The sequence below is a fragment of the Mesoplodon mirus genome, assembly GCF_964341445.2.
Source record: "Mesoplodon mirus genome assembly, chromosome: 15".
Lineage (NCBI taxonomy): Eukaryota > Metazoa > Chordata > Mammalia > Artiodactyla > Ziphiidae > Mesoplodon > Mesoplodon mirus.
Window position 1 is genome coordinate 46,429,310 of NC_138991.1, and position 15,702 is coordinate 46,445,011.

Sequence of the window (15,702 nt, forward strand, 5' to 3'; positions counted from 1 at the left end):
CAAACTAGACTGGAATAGTCTGGCCTCAACTCCAAGTCCTCAGAGATCTACTCTGATGGACTCAATCCAGGAAACGCTGGTTTAAGCAACTGTTAACTGGATAACAATGTCATATTTCATAAAACTGTTCTCCCTGTGGTAATCAAGAGTGAGACTGAGGTGGTGTTGCCTCCTTCACCCAACCTGGGTTATAGTCTAATAAGTGGGCTTTGGAGGTAAAATAAAAACCGTCCATCTTTCCTGGGATTCTCCCTAACATCCCCCAATTAGCACAATCAGTACTACTACCACTTTTCTAATGTTCACAGTATATTTACAACATAGTAAAGAATCCACTACCTACCATTCAGCAAGGTATATTTGATCTTAATTTGCTTCAGAAAAGATTTTCCTATAAGAAACTCACTACTGGGCCAACTAACTGTGGACAAGTGTTGAGTTTTTCTAACTGGATACAAAATAACTGTTCCTCTGGTAATCATGGTTGGAGGAGCTGCCTCCAAAATTGAAAACAACTCCAAAACATCAAGGAAGAGAGAACTGTTTAGACACAATTTTGAATCTACTTCAGAGAGAAAGAGAGATTGGGATGAGAAAGGATGGCCATCTAATATTAACCTTAGTTTTATCTTGGGGTAATTTTATCAAATCAACTTTGTACTATTCTGCATTGCTTTAGTGTTTCAATAATTACATGTCAATTTTAAAATCGATAAAAATGATAAAATTTCCAGAGGATTGGGATTGGGCTAAGAGAACTAAAAGGAAATACCTGGGGTGGGGTTGGGGGGCTGGGGAGGAGGAAAGAGTCAATTAAGAAAGCTAAGAAAAGATTTTCAATAAAGAAGTAGTCAGTTTCAAATGCTGTAGAGAGGTCAAGTGAAAAAAAGAATAAATAGTACCCCATTACATTTAGCAATTAGGAATTCTTTGGTCACCTTGGAAAGTCTTAGTTCAGTGACTGGGGAAGGGGTCAAAATATGGCAGCTGAGGAGTTATTGAGAAGAGAGGAAGGCAGGATAACAAATTTGAGCAGTGGATGACTGTTAAGTAGTATACATACTTAGGCGCTGCCTCTGGGTGAAGGGTATGAAGAAGATAATAGACCCTAGATGGTCCCTGACCAATGGAATGAGCACTTGGAGTTTGGGTCTATAAGTCAGACCTTAATTTGTAGAAAAGATATAAATTTGGGGAATTAAGATGATATTCCCGAGGAGAGTAAATTTCAGTTTAAGTGCAGCCGAACAGAGTCCATGAGTAACTTTCTCCTTCAAGTAACATACTTAGAAAAAGTCAGAGTCCCAAGGAAGCCAATGTCTGCCCCCCTCCACTGAGTTCCAGACTTACACAGGACAAATACATTGGATGTCTACAGGTATTTCGCAACGAACATACCAAAATGAACTCATTTTCTTAAGAAAGTATTCACCTTCTTGCATTCTGATCTTGGATTAATAGCATCACCATCCACCTAATTTTCAAAGTTAGAAATTTCATGGTAATCTTCAATTTCTTCCACACCGAGATGGCCACCAAATGTCCTTGATTTCAATTACTAAATTGTTATCAAATTTTGTCTTATTTTCTGCCCTCTGCCATCTCTGGATATTAGTTCTGGGTCTCATCTTTTCTTATGTGAACAATAAAATGTTTTCACAGTTGGTCTGCAATGTCGACCTTTTCATTTCATTCTCCGTGTGTGTACCCAGAGTCATTCTTACAAAAACTTAAGATCACTTAAGATCCGTTCATTTCTATTCATCACCATTTGAACTACTTTACAAACATTAGCACCACTCTTTCTTACACACCTTATACTCTAACTCCATGCAACTACCTTAGTAAGGTTGTGGCTGGGTCCTAGGATATAAGAGTCTGTCTTCTTGGAATTCTTTCACCTTCTCTTTACCTGGAAAACTACTTATCATTAAATGGAGAGTAAGAATGTCATTTATTCTGTGAAGCTTTGAGCTTCTCAGGGGAAAACATGGTGTCTTTTTTTATTTTTGCATCACTAATGACTTGCATAGTACCTGGAAACCAGTAAGAGATAAAAAATTGAATGTTTTTGCTCTACTCTGAGCCCTTGAAGCACAGTCAAAACAGCAACCACTGAATAAGCTTCAGCCAGCTCATTTAAAAAGTCACGAACAGGAGATAATGTTTCTCTTAACTCCTAACCCCTTTCTTTTTAAAACCATTTGATCATTAAGTTAGGTATCACTTAAATAAGAGGGTATTTTCCAGGCACTCCACCAGGGACAGAACACAACGACAAACACTATACATTTCTTGCTCTAGAGGAACTTAGAATCTAGTGTGATTCTCAACTGTTTGCACTTACTCTCATTTCTTTGCCTCTGAACTCCTTGCTAAATATAGCAACTTACTAACAAATGCCTCACCTTATATTTTGGATATTAATCTACAGGATGGCTTTTGGCTTCTCTACCTCCTCTGGTTTGGGAATATTCTATAATCTCTAAGAACTTTCTATTTTAATCCTGGGACACTATGGGAACACAAATGCAGCTCTAACCCTTGACTGGTGTTGAGGAGGGAAAAAAGTGGTTTCTCCCTAACCATCTTAGGTTCTCTGGCTGGGACCATATAAATTAGACTGGCAAAAGGCAGATCAACAAGAGAAAAACAAAAGAGGTCTACTAGCATGTTCATTGTTGGGAGCACCCAGTGATGAATAACACAAAAGGGGGGTTGGAATTTGGGCTTATATACTGTTTTAAGCTAAACAAGGAAAAGGGGTTTGGGGCTTCTGAGAGGAAGAGGAAAGAGATGAGAAGGTGATCAGGGAAAGCATGGTAAACAAGGCTTGTTTGGTAAGGTTTGTCATGCAGATTTAAGTTGGTGCCTTCTCCAGGGATGAGTTGTTAAGAATCCTCCCGTTCCTGGTAGGAGAATAGGAGCCAGGGAGCCAGCTCTACAAATGGAAATTTCCTTTGCAAAAGGAAAACTTGTGATCTGTTTTGAGAGCTTTTCTTATATCTGCTGCCTCTCCCATGGCCTTTCGCTCAAAATAATCCATATGCCAAAGAGGCATATTTTGAGGTGGCTTATTCTGGTACCCTTTATTGGTATCCCAATTTTACCAAACCTGACCCCTTTGAAAAGATTTTGAAAAAATGAAAAGAATGTTTCAGTTCCAATCTCTCCTATGAGTTTACTTATTACTCTTGACCCACAGTACTATTTGTATAGTTTTCTCCACTTGTGTTGGGGCCAATAAGAATGCAATACTGGGGATCTTACATCCAGACAATACATTTTCAAGCTGTCCTTTCAGGCTTGCAAGTGAGAGATAGAAGACTGAAAAGAGAGGGATGAGCAGCCAGAGTGAGCTGTCAGTTTCAAGAAGGTCATTGAGTTTTGTTCAGGCTGCCAAGTTCCTGGGATTGTTCCCAAACTCCCGCAGTGCTGCTTCAATTTGGCTAGAGACTCTATGCCACAGACTAGGATCTCTGGCTCATTCGATGGAACCAAGCCAGATTCCTCTGGGGTTTCAGATGCTCTATGGGTGTTAATTGGGCAACTCAAGAAGTCACATTCTTGATTTCAGCCTCCTCACTGATATTTTATGGTCAGGAATAAAAGCTGGAAATAGTTTATTATTCTTTGAATACATTATTCAATCTGTGTGAGTTCACATGAGGCACCTTTATTTTTATTTATTTTTAACATCTTTATTGGAGTATAATTGTTTTACAATGGTGCATTAGTTTCTGCTGTATAACAAAGTGAATCAGCTATATGTATACATATATCCCCATATCTCCTCCCTCTTGCATCTCCCTCCCACCATCCCTATCCCACCGCTCTAGGTGGACACAAGGCACCGAGCTGATCTCTCTGTGCTATGCGGCTGCTTCCCACTAGCTATCTATTTTACATTTGGTTGTGTGTATACATCCATGCCACTCTCTCACTTCGTCCCAGATTACCCTTCCCCCTCCCGGTGTCCTCAAGTCCGTTCTCGACGTCTGCGTCTTTATTCCTGCCCTGCTCATAGGTTCTTCAGAACCTTTTTTTTTTTTTAGATTACATATATATGTGCTAGCATATGGTATTTGTTTTTCCCTTTCTGACTTACTTCACTCTGATGGACTCTCTAGGTCCATCCACCTCACTACAAGTAACTCAATTTCATTTCTTTTTATGGCTGAGTAATATTCCATTGTATATATGTGCCACATCTTCTTTATCCATTCATCTGTCTATGGACACTTAGGTTGCTTCCATGTCCTGGCTATTGTAAAAACAGCTGCAATGAACATTGTGGTACATGACTCTTTTTGAATTATGGTTTTCTCAGGATATATGCCCAGTAGTGGGATTGCTGGGTCGTATGGTAGTTCTATTTTTAGTTTTTTAAGGAACCTCCATACTGTTCTCGACAGTGGCTGTATCAATTTACATTCCTACCAACAGTGCAAGAGGGTTCCCTTTTCTCCACACCCTCTCCAGAATTTATTGTTGTAGATTTTTTTGATAATGGCCATTCTGACCAGTGTGAGGTGATACCTCATTGTAGTTTTGATTTGCATTTCTCTAATGATTAGTGATGTTGAGCATCCTCTCATGTGTTTGTTGGCCATCTGTGTATCTTCTCTGGAGAAATGTCTGCTTAGGTCTTCTGCCCATTTTTGGATTGGGTTGTTTGATTTTTTGGTATTGAGCTGCATGAGCTGCTTGTATATTTTGGAGATTAATCCTTTGTCTGTTGCTTCATTTGCAAGTATTTTCTCCCATTCTGAGGGTTGTCTTTTCATCTTGTTTATGGTTTCCTTTGCTGTGCAAAAGCTTTTAAGATTCTTAGGTCCCATTTGTTTATTTTTGTTTTTATTTCCATTTCTCTAGGAGGTGGGTCAAAAAGGATCTTGCTGTGATTTATGCCATAGGGTGTTCTGCCTATGTTTTCCTCTAAGAGTTTGAGAGTGTCTGGCCTTACATTTAGGTCTTTAATCCATTTTGAGTTTATTTTTGTGTATGGTGTTAGGGGGTGTTCTAATTTCATTCTTTTACATGTAGCTGTCCAGTTTTCCCAGCACCACTTATTGAAGAGACTGTCTTTTCTCCATTGTATATTCTTGTCTCCTTTATCAAAGATAAGGTGACCATATGTGCATGGGTTTATCTCTGGGCTTTCTATCCTGTTCCATCGATCTACATTTCTGTTTTTGTGCCAGTACCATACTGTCTTGATTACTGTAGCTTTGTGGTATAGTCTGAAGATAGGGATCCTGATTCCTCCAGCTCCGTTTTTCTTTCTCAAGATTGCTTTGGCTATTCGGGGTCTTTTGTGTTTCCATACAAATAGTGAAATTTTTTATTCTAGTTCTGAGAAAACTGCCACTGGTAGTTTGATAGGGATTGCATTGAAACTGTAGATTGCTTTGTGTAGTATAGTCATTTTCAGAATGTTGATTCTTCCAATCCAAGAACATGGTATATCTCTCCATCTGTTTATATCATCTTTAATTTCTTTCATCAGTGTCTTAAATTTTTCTGCATACAGGTCTTTTGTCTCCTTAGGTAGGTTTATTCCTAGGTATTTTATTCTTTTTGTTGCAATGCTAAATGGGAGTGTTTCCTTAATTTCTCTTTCTGATCTTTTCTTGTTAATGTATTGGATGCAAGAGATTTCTGTGCATTAGTTTTGTATCCTGCTACTTTACCAAATTCATTGATTAGCTCTAGTAGTCTCCTGGTAGCATCTTTAGGATTCTCTATGTTTAGAGAATTTACAAACATCTTATTTACAAGCAGCTCAATATATATATATATATATTTTAAAAAACCAATCAAATAATGGGCAGAAGACTTAAATAGACATTTCTGTAAAGAAAACATACAGATGGCTTAGAGGCACATGAAAAGATGCTCAACATCGTTAATTATTAGAGAAATGCAAATCAAAACTACAATGGGATATCACCTCACATCAGTCAGACTGGCCATTATTAAAAAGTCTACAAATAACAAATGCTGGAGAGGGTGTGGAGAAAAGGGAACCCTCCTACACTCTTGGTGGGAATGTAAATTGGTACAGCCACTATGGAGAACAGTATGAAGGTTTCTTAAAAAACTAAATACAGAGCTACCACATGATCCAGAAATCCCACTCCTGGGCATATAGCTGGAGAAAATCATTGTTCAAAAGAATACACACACCCCATTGTTCATTGCAGTGCTGTTTACAATACTGCAGCCATAGAAGCAACATAAATATCCACTGACAGATGAATGGATAAAGATGTGGTACATATATGCAATGGAATATTACTCAGCCATTAAAAATAATGAAATTATGCCATTTGCAACAACATGGATGGACCTCGAGATGATCATACTAAGTGAAGTAAGTCAGACAGAGAAAGACAAATATCATGTGATATTGCTTATATGCAGAATCTAAAAAAAATGATAAAAATGAATTTATTTACAAAACAGAAACAGACTTACAGACTTAAGAGAATGGACTTATGGTTACAGCAGGGAAGTGTTGAGGGAAGGGAAAAATTGGGAGGTTGGAATTGACATATACACCCTGCTATATTTAAAACAGGTAACCGGGCTTCCCTGGTGGTGCAGTGGTTGAGAGTCTGCCTGCCGATGCAGGGGACATGGGTTCGTGACCCGGTCCGGGAGGATCCCACATGCCGCGGAGCGGCTGGGCCCGTGAGCCATGGCTGCTGGGCCTGCGCGTCCGGAGCCTGTGCTCCGCAATGGGAGAGGCCACAGAGGTGAGAGGCCCGCGTACCGCAGAAAACAAAAAACAAAAAAAACAGGTAACCAACAGAGACCTACTGTATAGCACAGGGAACTCTGCTCATTATTCTGTAATAACGTAAATGGGAAAAGAATTTGAAAAAGAAACATGTATGTATATAACTGAATCACTTTGCTTAAACTAACACCTAAAACTAACACAACATTGTTAATCAACTATAATCCAATATAAAATAATTTTTTTAAAAAACGACCTTTAAAGCCTAGATAAGATAGAAAGAAATTTACAGATCAATGTAGAATAGATCTAGAAATATATAATCCAGGGTTCCCTGATCTGTATCAATTGGTTCATGTGTCATTAGGAACTTCATATGCAAAAATTTACACAGGAAGGAAATAATGACGATGACCTACAAAACCCAGATTTGTTTGATTCTTTATTTTGTGCATGAACATTTCATTGTTCCAGCACTGTTTACTGAAAAGACTAGTCATTCTCTATTGAATTGTCTTTGGCCTTTGTTAAAAAAATCAGTTGATTAGAAAACTATTTTCCATAGATAACTAATAAGAACCTGCTGTATAGCACAGGGAACTCTACTTCACTTTGCTGTACAGTAGAAACTAACATAACATTGTAAAATAAATATACCCCAATTAAAAAAAAAAAAACTACTTTCCAAAACCATAGTACTTATCATGTAGTATTGTACTTGTTAGTTTACATCTCTGATCCTGCCTTGAATTCAGGACAGGGAAAACTGCCTAGATCACTACTATAACTCTCACAGCATCTTGAAGTAGATGTTTAATAAATATGAATGCTAAAAAAGGGGCAGCCAAAAGAGCTAAAGGCTTGAATGCTCAAAGTCTTTCCTTACTTTTTAAATTTGTTTTCTCTCTCTCTCTCTCTCTATCTCTTTCTCTTTCTCTCTCTCACTGAATTTCACAGCCTGGAAGGCATCCAGGTATCCATAATTCCTCCTTCTTCTTTGCCCCAATTCTCCATCACCATCCTTGCTGACACTGCCTCCAAATGCTTCTTGGGTCCACCACTTTCTTCCCATCTTTGGTATCTCTGCCCTAATCATTATATGACAGCTTCATAGTGCCACCTTCCTCTTTAGCTGCCAGTGTGATCATAGCCAAAACAGAAAATAAATTATGTCATGTTCTTGCTTGATATTCTAGGATGGCTCCTTATCACCAACAGGGCAAAGTCCAAGGACAGGTATGACCCATTAGTGGACACTGTCAGGGCTCAGCCCAGATCCCCTTGAATCCCTTCTGCTCTTTCTAAGTACCTATCCCTCACACCAGCTTCTACATGCTTTGCTTCTAAGGGCCACACCGTAGAATCTCTCTGGAAGACTGCCCTGCATGAATGGAGCCTTTGTGCCCACTGGTTCAGAGAGTCAGAAGTGTTAGGGCAGCCTATCTACTGACTGAAACAAGAGTAGGGAAACCCAGCTCTCTTGCCTCAAGTAAAAACAAACTTTGAGATGTAACTTACACTCCAGAGCTCCTCTGCAGGATCAAGTTAAGGCTAGGACTTTCCCTGATATCACATTCCTACTTGGTATACTACTTATCTATTGTGCATAAAAAATCCACCCCCCCCAAATTAATGGCTTAAAACAACAAACAGTTATTATCTCATACAGTATCTGAGGGTCAGGAATCTGGGGACAGCTTACCTGGCTACAGTCATGTAGTCAGCTGGTGCTCAGCTGTCCGATGAAGGTGGAGAATGTGCTTCCAAGATCACTCACATGGCTGTTGGCAGGAGGCCTCAGTTCCTTGCCAGATGGGCCTCTCCGTAGGGTTGCTTACATGACATGGCAGTTATCTTCTCCCAAAGCAAATGATCCAACAGAAGGAGGGAGCTGGTAAGTAAACAAGAGAGCACCCAAAACAGAACCTAATCTCAGAAGGGTCATGCCATCACTTCTGTTAGAAGCTATTGGTCACACAAATCAGTCTTGATACAATGTAGGAGGGGACTGCAAAAAAAGGGTACCAGGTAGTGGGGATCACTGGGGACCATCTTGGGTACGAGCCACCACAGGTGGCTTCTTCTCCTTCTCTATCCTGCTCCTCCCATTCTCTTATCAGATTTTCCTAGCATTCCTTCTTAATGAATCACTTCCACCTAAATCCTGGTCTCAGGTACTGCTTCTGTGGAGCCCAGCCTAAGACATCCTGCAAAGTCATCCATGATATTGTCCTTGTCTCCTTCTCCAACTTCACCTCTTGCCAACAAATGCCGTGTCCTAAATGCAGCAGCAACATTAGAATGATGCTTGAAATTATCTGTACATGGTATGTGATCTTTCTATGCCCTTCCCTCAGAGTCTTAGTCATCTTTTTATCGCTGTCACTTGCTACCATTAGATATTTGTTGAATGAATGAATGAATGAATGCGTACATCTTAAAGTACTCTCTGTCCTTCATTGGCTATTGCAGGATAGGTAGAGGAAAGGATATGAGGCTTTGTTCTGTCACTCTGGGCAAGTTGGAGAATTTCACCATGCCCTCCAAACCCTGGGAAAGGGAAATAAGAAAATCTATTCATTCATTTATTCATTCAACAAATATTTCTTAAAAGTTTATTGTGTGCCTGTACTTTCCTGAGCACTGGAGAGGTAACAGAGAAACAAAGAGACTAGAAGTTACCTTCAGAGGTTTACATTCTAGAGGAGGAAACAGTAACAGCTAAAAAGAATTGGGGGTTACCATGTCCCAGGCACTGTCATATGGATATAGATACAGATAGATAGATGATAGACAGATAGATATCTGTATCTATATATCTCACTTCATTTAATTCTTAAACAACACTTAAAGAATCTAACTTTCCTGAATTCTGACACATTAGGTAATTCTCATTATTATTTTCATTTTGCATATAGGAAGAATAATACACAGAGAGTAAATAATAGACCTGGAGTTCAATCCCAGGTAGTAGTACTAAAGAAAAAATTATGTATGACACATTAAAAACTGTAAGGCAGATTTTTTTCAGGGGACTACTGCAATGAGGGTTTGTAGAGGGGAGAGAGATGGAGCTTAATGCTGAATACAACAAAGATAAGTAGATTTATAACCAAGGATCAGGGCAGGAGTCAGTGGATGAAAAATTATTAAAAAGAAACTTCAGGGCTAGGGAAATTTTGGCTAAACTGACTTCATTGGATTTTTGCTGAAGGCAGGCCAGAGTGATAAGATATGAAGAGTGGGGGATGAGGAATTTGATCAGATATCAAGGGTGGGGGGTTTTTTCACTAAATTGACCCAGCAGGATTCTTGCTAAAACTGGGCTAAATGGGCCCAGGACAGAGCCCAAGGGCAAGGGCAGAAAGAAGACTCAGAAATAGCTTGACATGAGTTAGGTCAAAGGGAGAGTCTTTCAGAAGCATTCCAGAACCCATTATTCTTGTCTACTCTGCTCAGTGAGTGGAGGTGAAACTGAGCGGTACCCTGTGGGGCTCCTGGACATGGGAACCTTTCTGTTTAGCCTCCATGACCTTCCCTGAGTTCCAAAGGGCAGGTTCAAACAGTTGCTAATCAGAGGAGGGAGGAGCAGCCAAGAAACAATAGTGCAGCCTTGGGGCAGGGTCCTGGTTCACCTCAAGGGATACACATAACAATATCTTTGAGCTCTTTACAGAACTAAAACCCCCAACAAATGGAAGACGTCAGCATTCTTCATTCCAGAGAAGACCACTAGAGGCCAGATTAAAGAAACCAGAGAAGCTCATCAAGAGATTACCTGAGACCAGATTAAAGGAGTACAGGCCCTGCACACCTCCTAATCCTATCAACATCCCCACCCTTGAACCATTGCTATAAAACTCCTCACCAAGCTCCCCTGGGTTGGGACATACAGTTTTTCAGGACATGAGCCCGCTGTGTCTCCACTTTGCCTGGCAAAGCAGTAAAGCTATTCTTTTCTTCTTCACCCCAAACTCTGTCTCTGAGATTCAATTTGGTCCCAGTGCACAGAGGCTGAGCTTTTGGCATCAGAAGAGCATGAAAAACGCCTTGACATGGCAATACTAGTTGCAAACCTGTCTGCCTATCTGGTTTCCCTTGTCCTACAACGTGTCTCCTTCAAAATTCTGAAAACGGAAAACAATGAAACTGTGCTGCTATCTAGTTTAACTAGAATAAAACTGTCACTTTGGGCGGGAATCACCTAAGAGGCAATGCAGTGAAGAGGTTGAAGTGAGAGTCAGGAGTCAGGCTGAGCTAGAACCTGTACTGTAGTGGGGTCCACGTCCTCATCTTTATGATACCATGCTGAGAAATGTGGTTCTAAGATTCTTTCCTCTAGTCCCTTGATAGCAACCTTAATGGTCTAGCTCTTAAGATCCCATCACCTTTACAGCATGTAATCTTGCATTATTTTTATCAGCCTACATACCTCATCTCCCCTGCTTGACAATAAGCCCTGTGTACAATGAATGCTCCCTTACACACCATGATATGCCATATAAACCATGCCATCCTGGGCGTGTCTTACCATAGGGAAGGAGTCTCTATATCCAGGGAATTCCCTTGCAAAGGCTCCTTCAGGATCACAGAGGGAATTAATAAAAGAGTCAAGATTTAGATGCAGGCCTGCCCCATCCCAAGGCTGGTACTTTGAATACACACCCAGTGACTCAGGAAAGAGCAATTGCTTAAATAGAATTCTTCTGGCTCAGTGTATCACTCCTGAAAGCCTACTTCAAATATTTCTCCCGCAGCCACACACACACACACTCATTCACAAGTTCAACACATTTACTTTTCAAAACACCCCAGACGGTATATCTCACGTTGATATCTATCCTCCTGTGAGCAAGCTAGGTTCCTGACCCAGATTCTCAGCTTGAAAACACCATGAGGATATACTACAGAGAAGTTAAAAAAAAAAAAACAAACAAGATTTTACTAATATTGATACTTTTTCTTTAGACTCATGGGAATTCATTGCATTGTTCCTAGCATGCCCTTATGTTTTAAACTACTAAATAATTATTTTTTTAAAAAAAGAAGAGGGAGGCATTTTTCCCCATGGATATCAGTTTCATTGAAGATTCATGTAGTTTCAACTTCCCAGTGATACCCTAGTTCCCACAAGTCTATAAGAGTTGGGGTCCCAGCAGGAAATATAACATACTCAGAAGGGGTAAATAAGGAGAATTTACAGAAGCAACCACGTAGAAAATAGTGGGCAGAGATAAGGGAAATTAATGAGGGTGATGTGGCACCTTAAGACTAGTATTAGTAGAGTTTGGATCTTTGGAGCACAAGCCACCCATTCTCCTTACTTGGCCCACATAATAAACCCTTCTATGCTATTAAAAAAAAAAAGACTAGTATTAGCAAGAAGCCATTAGCACCTTGAGTGTGAAAGAGTAAGTAGGGGAGTGTGTAGGGAGACCTAGTGAGCCATGCAGAGACCTCCAGAGAGGAGCCCAACCTCTAACCATCTGTAGCCTAAGCAGGGTGGGGAGGGGTAGATAACTCTCTCATCCCACTTTCCCATCTCTTGCTGGTGCTTCCCATTGGCCTTACACAACCAGGAGGCCAGATGATGCAGATCCCACGGTACAGGGCAGGGTGAAGATTGGAGAGAGATCTGGAGAGGCAAAGTGAGACTCTAGCTCAGAAGCCAACCTCTTTTGCCTGGGGTCCAGCTCTTCAGAAGTCAGATGCCAGAAAAGGGACAGTCGAGGCTGAATGCAGAGTATGATATGTCTGCTATTCTGGGTGTGAACAAGCATCCATTTGGTTAAAATAGGAAATCTCCTCTTCAGTAACCAATGGTTGGATGGATACATTAGCTTTGCTTTTCATAAAGGGGAAAAGTCAATCAACAAGGTATAGAAGAGAAAGAAGTGAATCAAATGCTATAATTAGGAAGCATAACCGAAACAGTCATGCATAACATCTGAAAATTCAAATATGTTGCTGGGGTGGCCAAAGGGGTAAAGAGAACTTAAGTAATGTAGGAAATTCTGTCCACCACACACTGCATAAGCTAGATTTCATCGTGGAATATTGAATTAAAGTCCTCCGAAAAATCTAGTAACTTAGTAACTTTTGTTTCTGTATATAAGAAATCTTAAATGCTTAATAATGCCCTTAGAAGGTCACAAATAAGTAGCCCTTGATCATACAAAGAAATAAAAATCTAAATAATTATTTGCCATTCAGTCATAAGAACCAAGGGTAGGACTTTAATATTGGATGGGTTTGAACTCCTCTAGAACACTCTTGGGGTTAACTAGTGAACTCTGATCTCAAAACCAGCATAGATTATGTTGTGCTGTAGTAACAGATATCCCCCAAACTTCAGGGGCTTAAACAAATAAGGGCTTATTTCTCTTTTTCCAGCTTTATTGAGGTATAACTGACAAATAAAAGGTATATATATTTAAGGGGTATAACATGATGATTTAATATACATATACATTGTGAAATGATTACTATAATCATAATCAAGTTAAGTAACACATCCATCACCTCAGGTAATTACCTTCTTTTTGTTTGTTAAGAACACTTAAGATCTACTCTCTTAGCAAATTTCAAGTATACAATACAGTATTGTTAACTACAGTCACCATGCTGTACATTATACACTCAGAAGTTATGTGTCTTATAACTGAAAATTTGTACCCTTTGACCAACATCTCCTTATTTTCCCCCTCCCCCAGCCCCCGGCAAACACCATTCTACTCTCTGGTTCTATGAGTTCAACTTTTTTAGACTCCACATATAAGTGAGATCATACAGTATTTGTTTTCTGTGTCTGGTTTATTACACTGAACATAATGTCTTCCAGGTTCATCCATGTTGTTGCAAATGGCAGTATTTCTTTCTTTTCTCTGACTGGGTAATATTCCATTGTATAAGTATACCACATTTTCTTTTTCTATTCATCCATCAGTGGACACTTAGGGCTTATTTCTCACTCAGTCAGCTGGGGGCTCTTCTCTCTATCATCTTGTCTTCTCTCTAGGACCCAGGATGATGGAGCTCCCACAATATCAAACATGTCAGGCTGTGGTTATAGAAAGGAGGGTCTCACAATAGTAATCAAATGTTTGCACTAAGAGTGACATATGACTCTACAACTCATATCTCACTGGCCAGAATTGGTCACATGGCTCCACCCAGTGGGGCTAACAATAGCAGTTGTCATGCATCCAGAAGGTGGAGAGCCAGAAATATTTGATGTTCAGAATTAATGGCTATCATATCAATATAATGCCCTTTCCCGTATCCTAAGAGTGGCAGTTGGGACCTGGGATTCCGAACAGAGTGGAAAGTTGGGATCTCCAGACTTCGTGGTCACAGAGAGAATTAAGCAGTTAAGTCACTGAACCTATGCCCATGTCATCAGGACAGTATCTTTTAAAAGACTGAAAATGTGGCTGGTGGTGTCACTTGTCAGTGTTTCAGTGCTTTAGAGACACATTTAACATTTTTTTTATCATGAAACCCCATAGAAATGTATGTGACATATATACACATATCTATATACTTCATACATGTACTACTATGCTAACATATTATGTACATTACTAAATGCAGAAAGATAGACGTTTAAAGGATGAGAAAAACAAATATAGGCTCTATTATGTTTCCCACCAAATACATCATCTCACACCCTCCCTGGGATATTTGCACCCCACTTTGGAGACCCTCTCCTTTACAGAAGTGAGAGGTTTAAGCCACATTCTTAAGGGTGGGAGACTAACAAGACTAATTTTATGTATATGTTTACATAAAATTATCTGTAATCCCAGCTATAACCTCAAAGTTATAACTGTTAATATCTTGGTACATTTCCTTTTTCTCTGTACAGCTACCCAGATATGGAAGTATTTTTAAAAAAGAAATTATAATGAACAAACTGCTTTGTAATCTCCTTTCCCCACGGAACACACTGTGAACAATATATTGCATATTCTTCTACATCATTTTTATAACTTTTTTCACTTTATTTTAGCAGTAATATATGTTTATTGTGGAATCATATTAAATGTGTATAAGCAAAGAGAAAAAAAATTACCCATTTTCCATTATCCAGACATAACCACTTTTAATACTTTGCTGTTGTGGGGATTTTTTGTCTGGTTTCTTTTCAATACACTCAGAGTCTTCCATTAATGGGATCACATTATGCATCCTTTTCTGTACACTGTTTTATCATTTTGTATGTATTGTATATACTCTTTTGTGTAATGAAATACTCTCCTACAACACAATTGGAAGGACTCTGCATGGCAATGTTTCCAAAACTGATGTTCTCTGAACATTATTCTAAAAGATTCTAATAGGTACATTGAGGAAAATAAATGTTTGGAAAATACTGCCTATTTGAATTGTTATAATGCACATTAGCTATTAAAGTCTCTGAAAATCCTACAGCTAAAGAAAAATATTTAACTTTGTTTAACATGGTGTTTCTAAAATTTATTCAAGCATGACTCACTTTTTTGAGGCACTTCAAATAACATCCTTCAGAGCAGTGCCGATTACTCTGTAATTATATTCCAGTTCTGCTTTCTTAAACTTACAAGTTGTCACAATTATTAACCACAAATACCTGCATTGTAATGAATATTCTTGTTCCTATATCTTATGCCCTTCATATATTTTAATATACATTTAATAAAGCAGAATTGTCCATTCAAAGCTATGGAGATTTTGGAAGCAACTCTTCTGACAAATCACTTTCCAGAAATGCTGAACTTATTTATACTCCCATTGTGAGGACATAAGAATACCCATTTCCATACAACCATGTCAGCACTGGGTATTATCACTAAAAAAGTAAGTAAATACATACATAATTGGTCTTCCTATTTCCAAAGCAATTCATGTTTATTGTAGAAAATTTTTTAATTAATATAAGAAAAGAGAGAGAGAGAGATAAATCACCTGTATTCCCA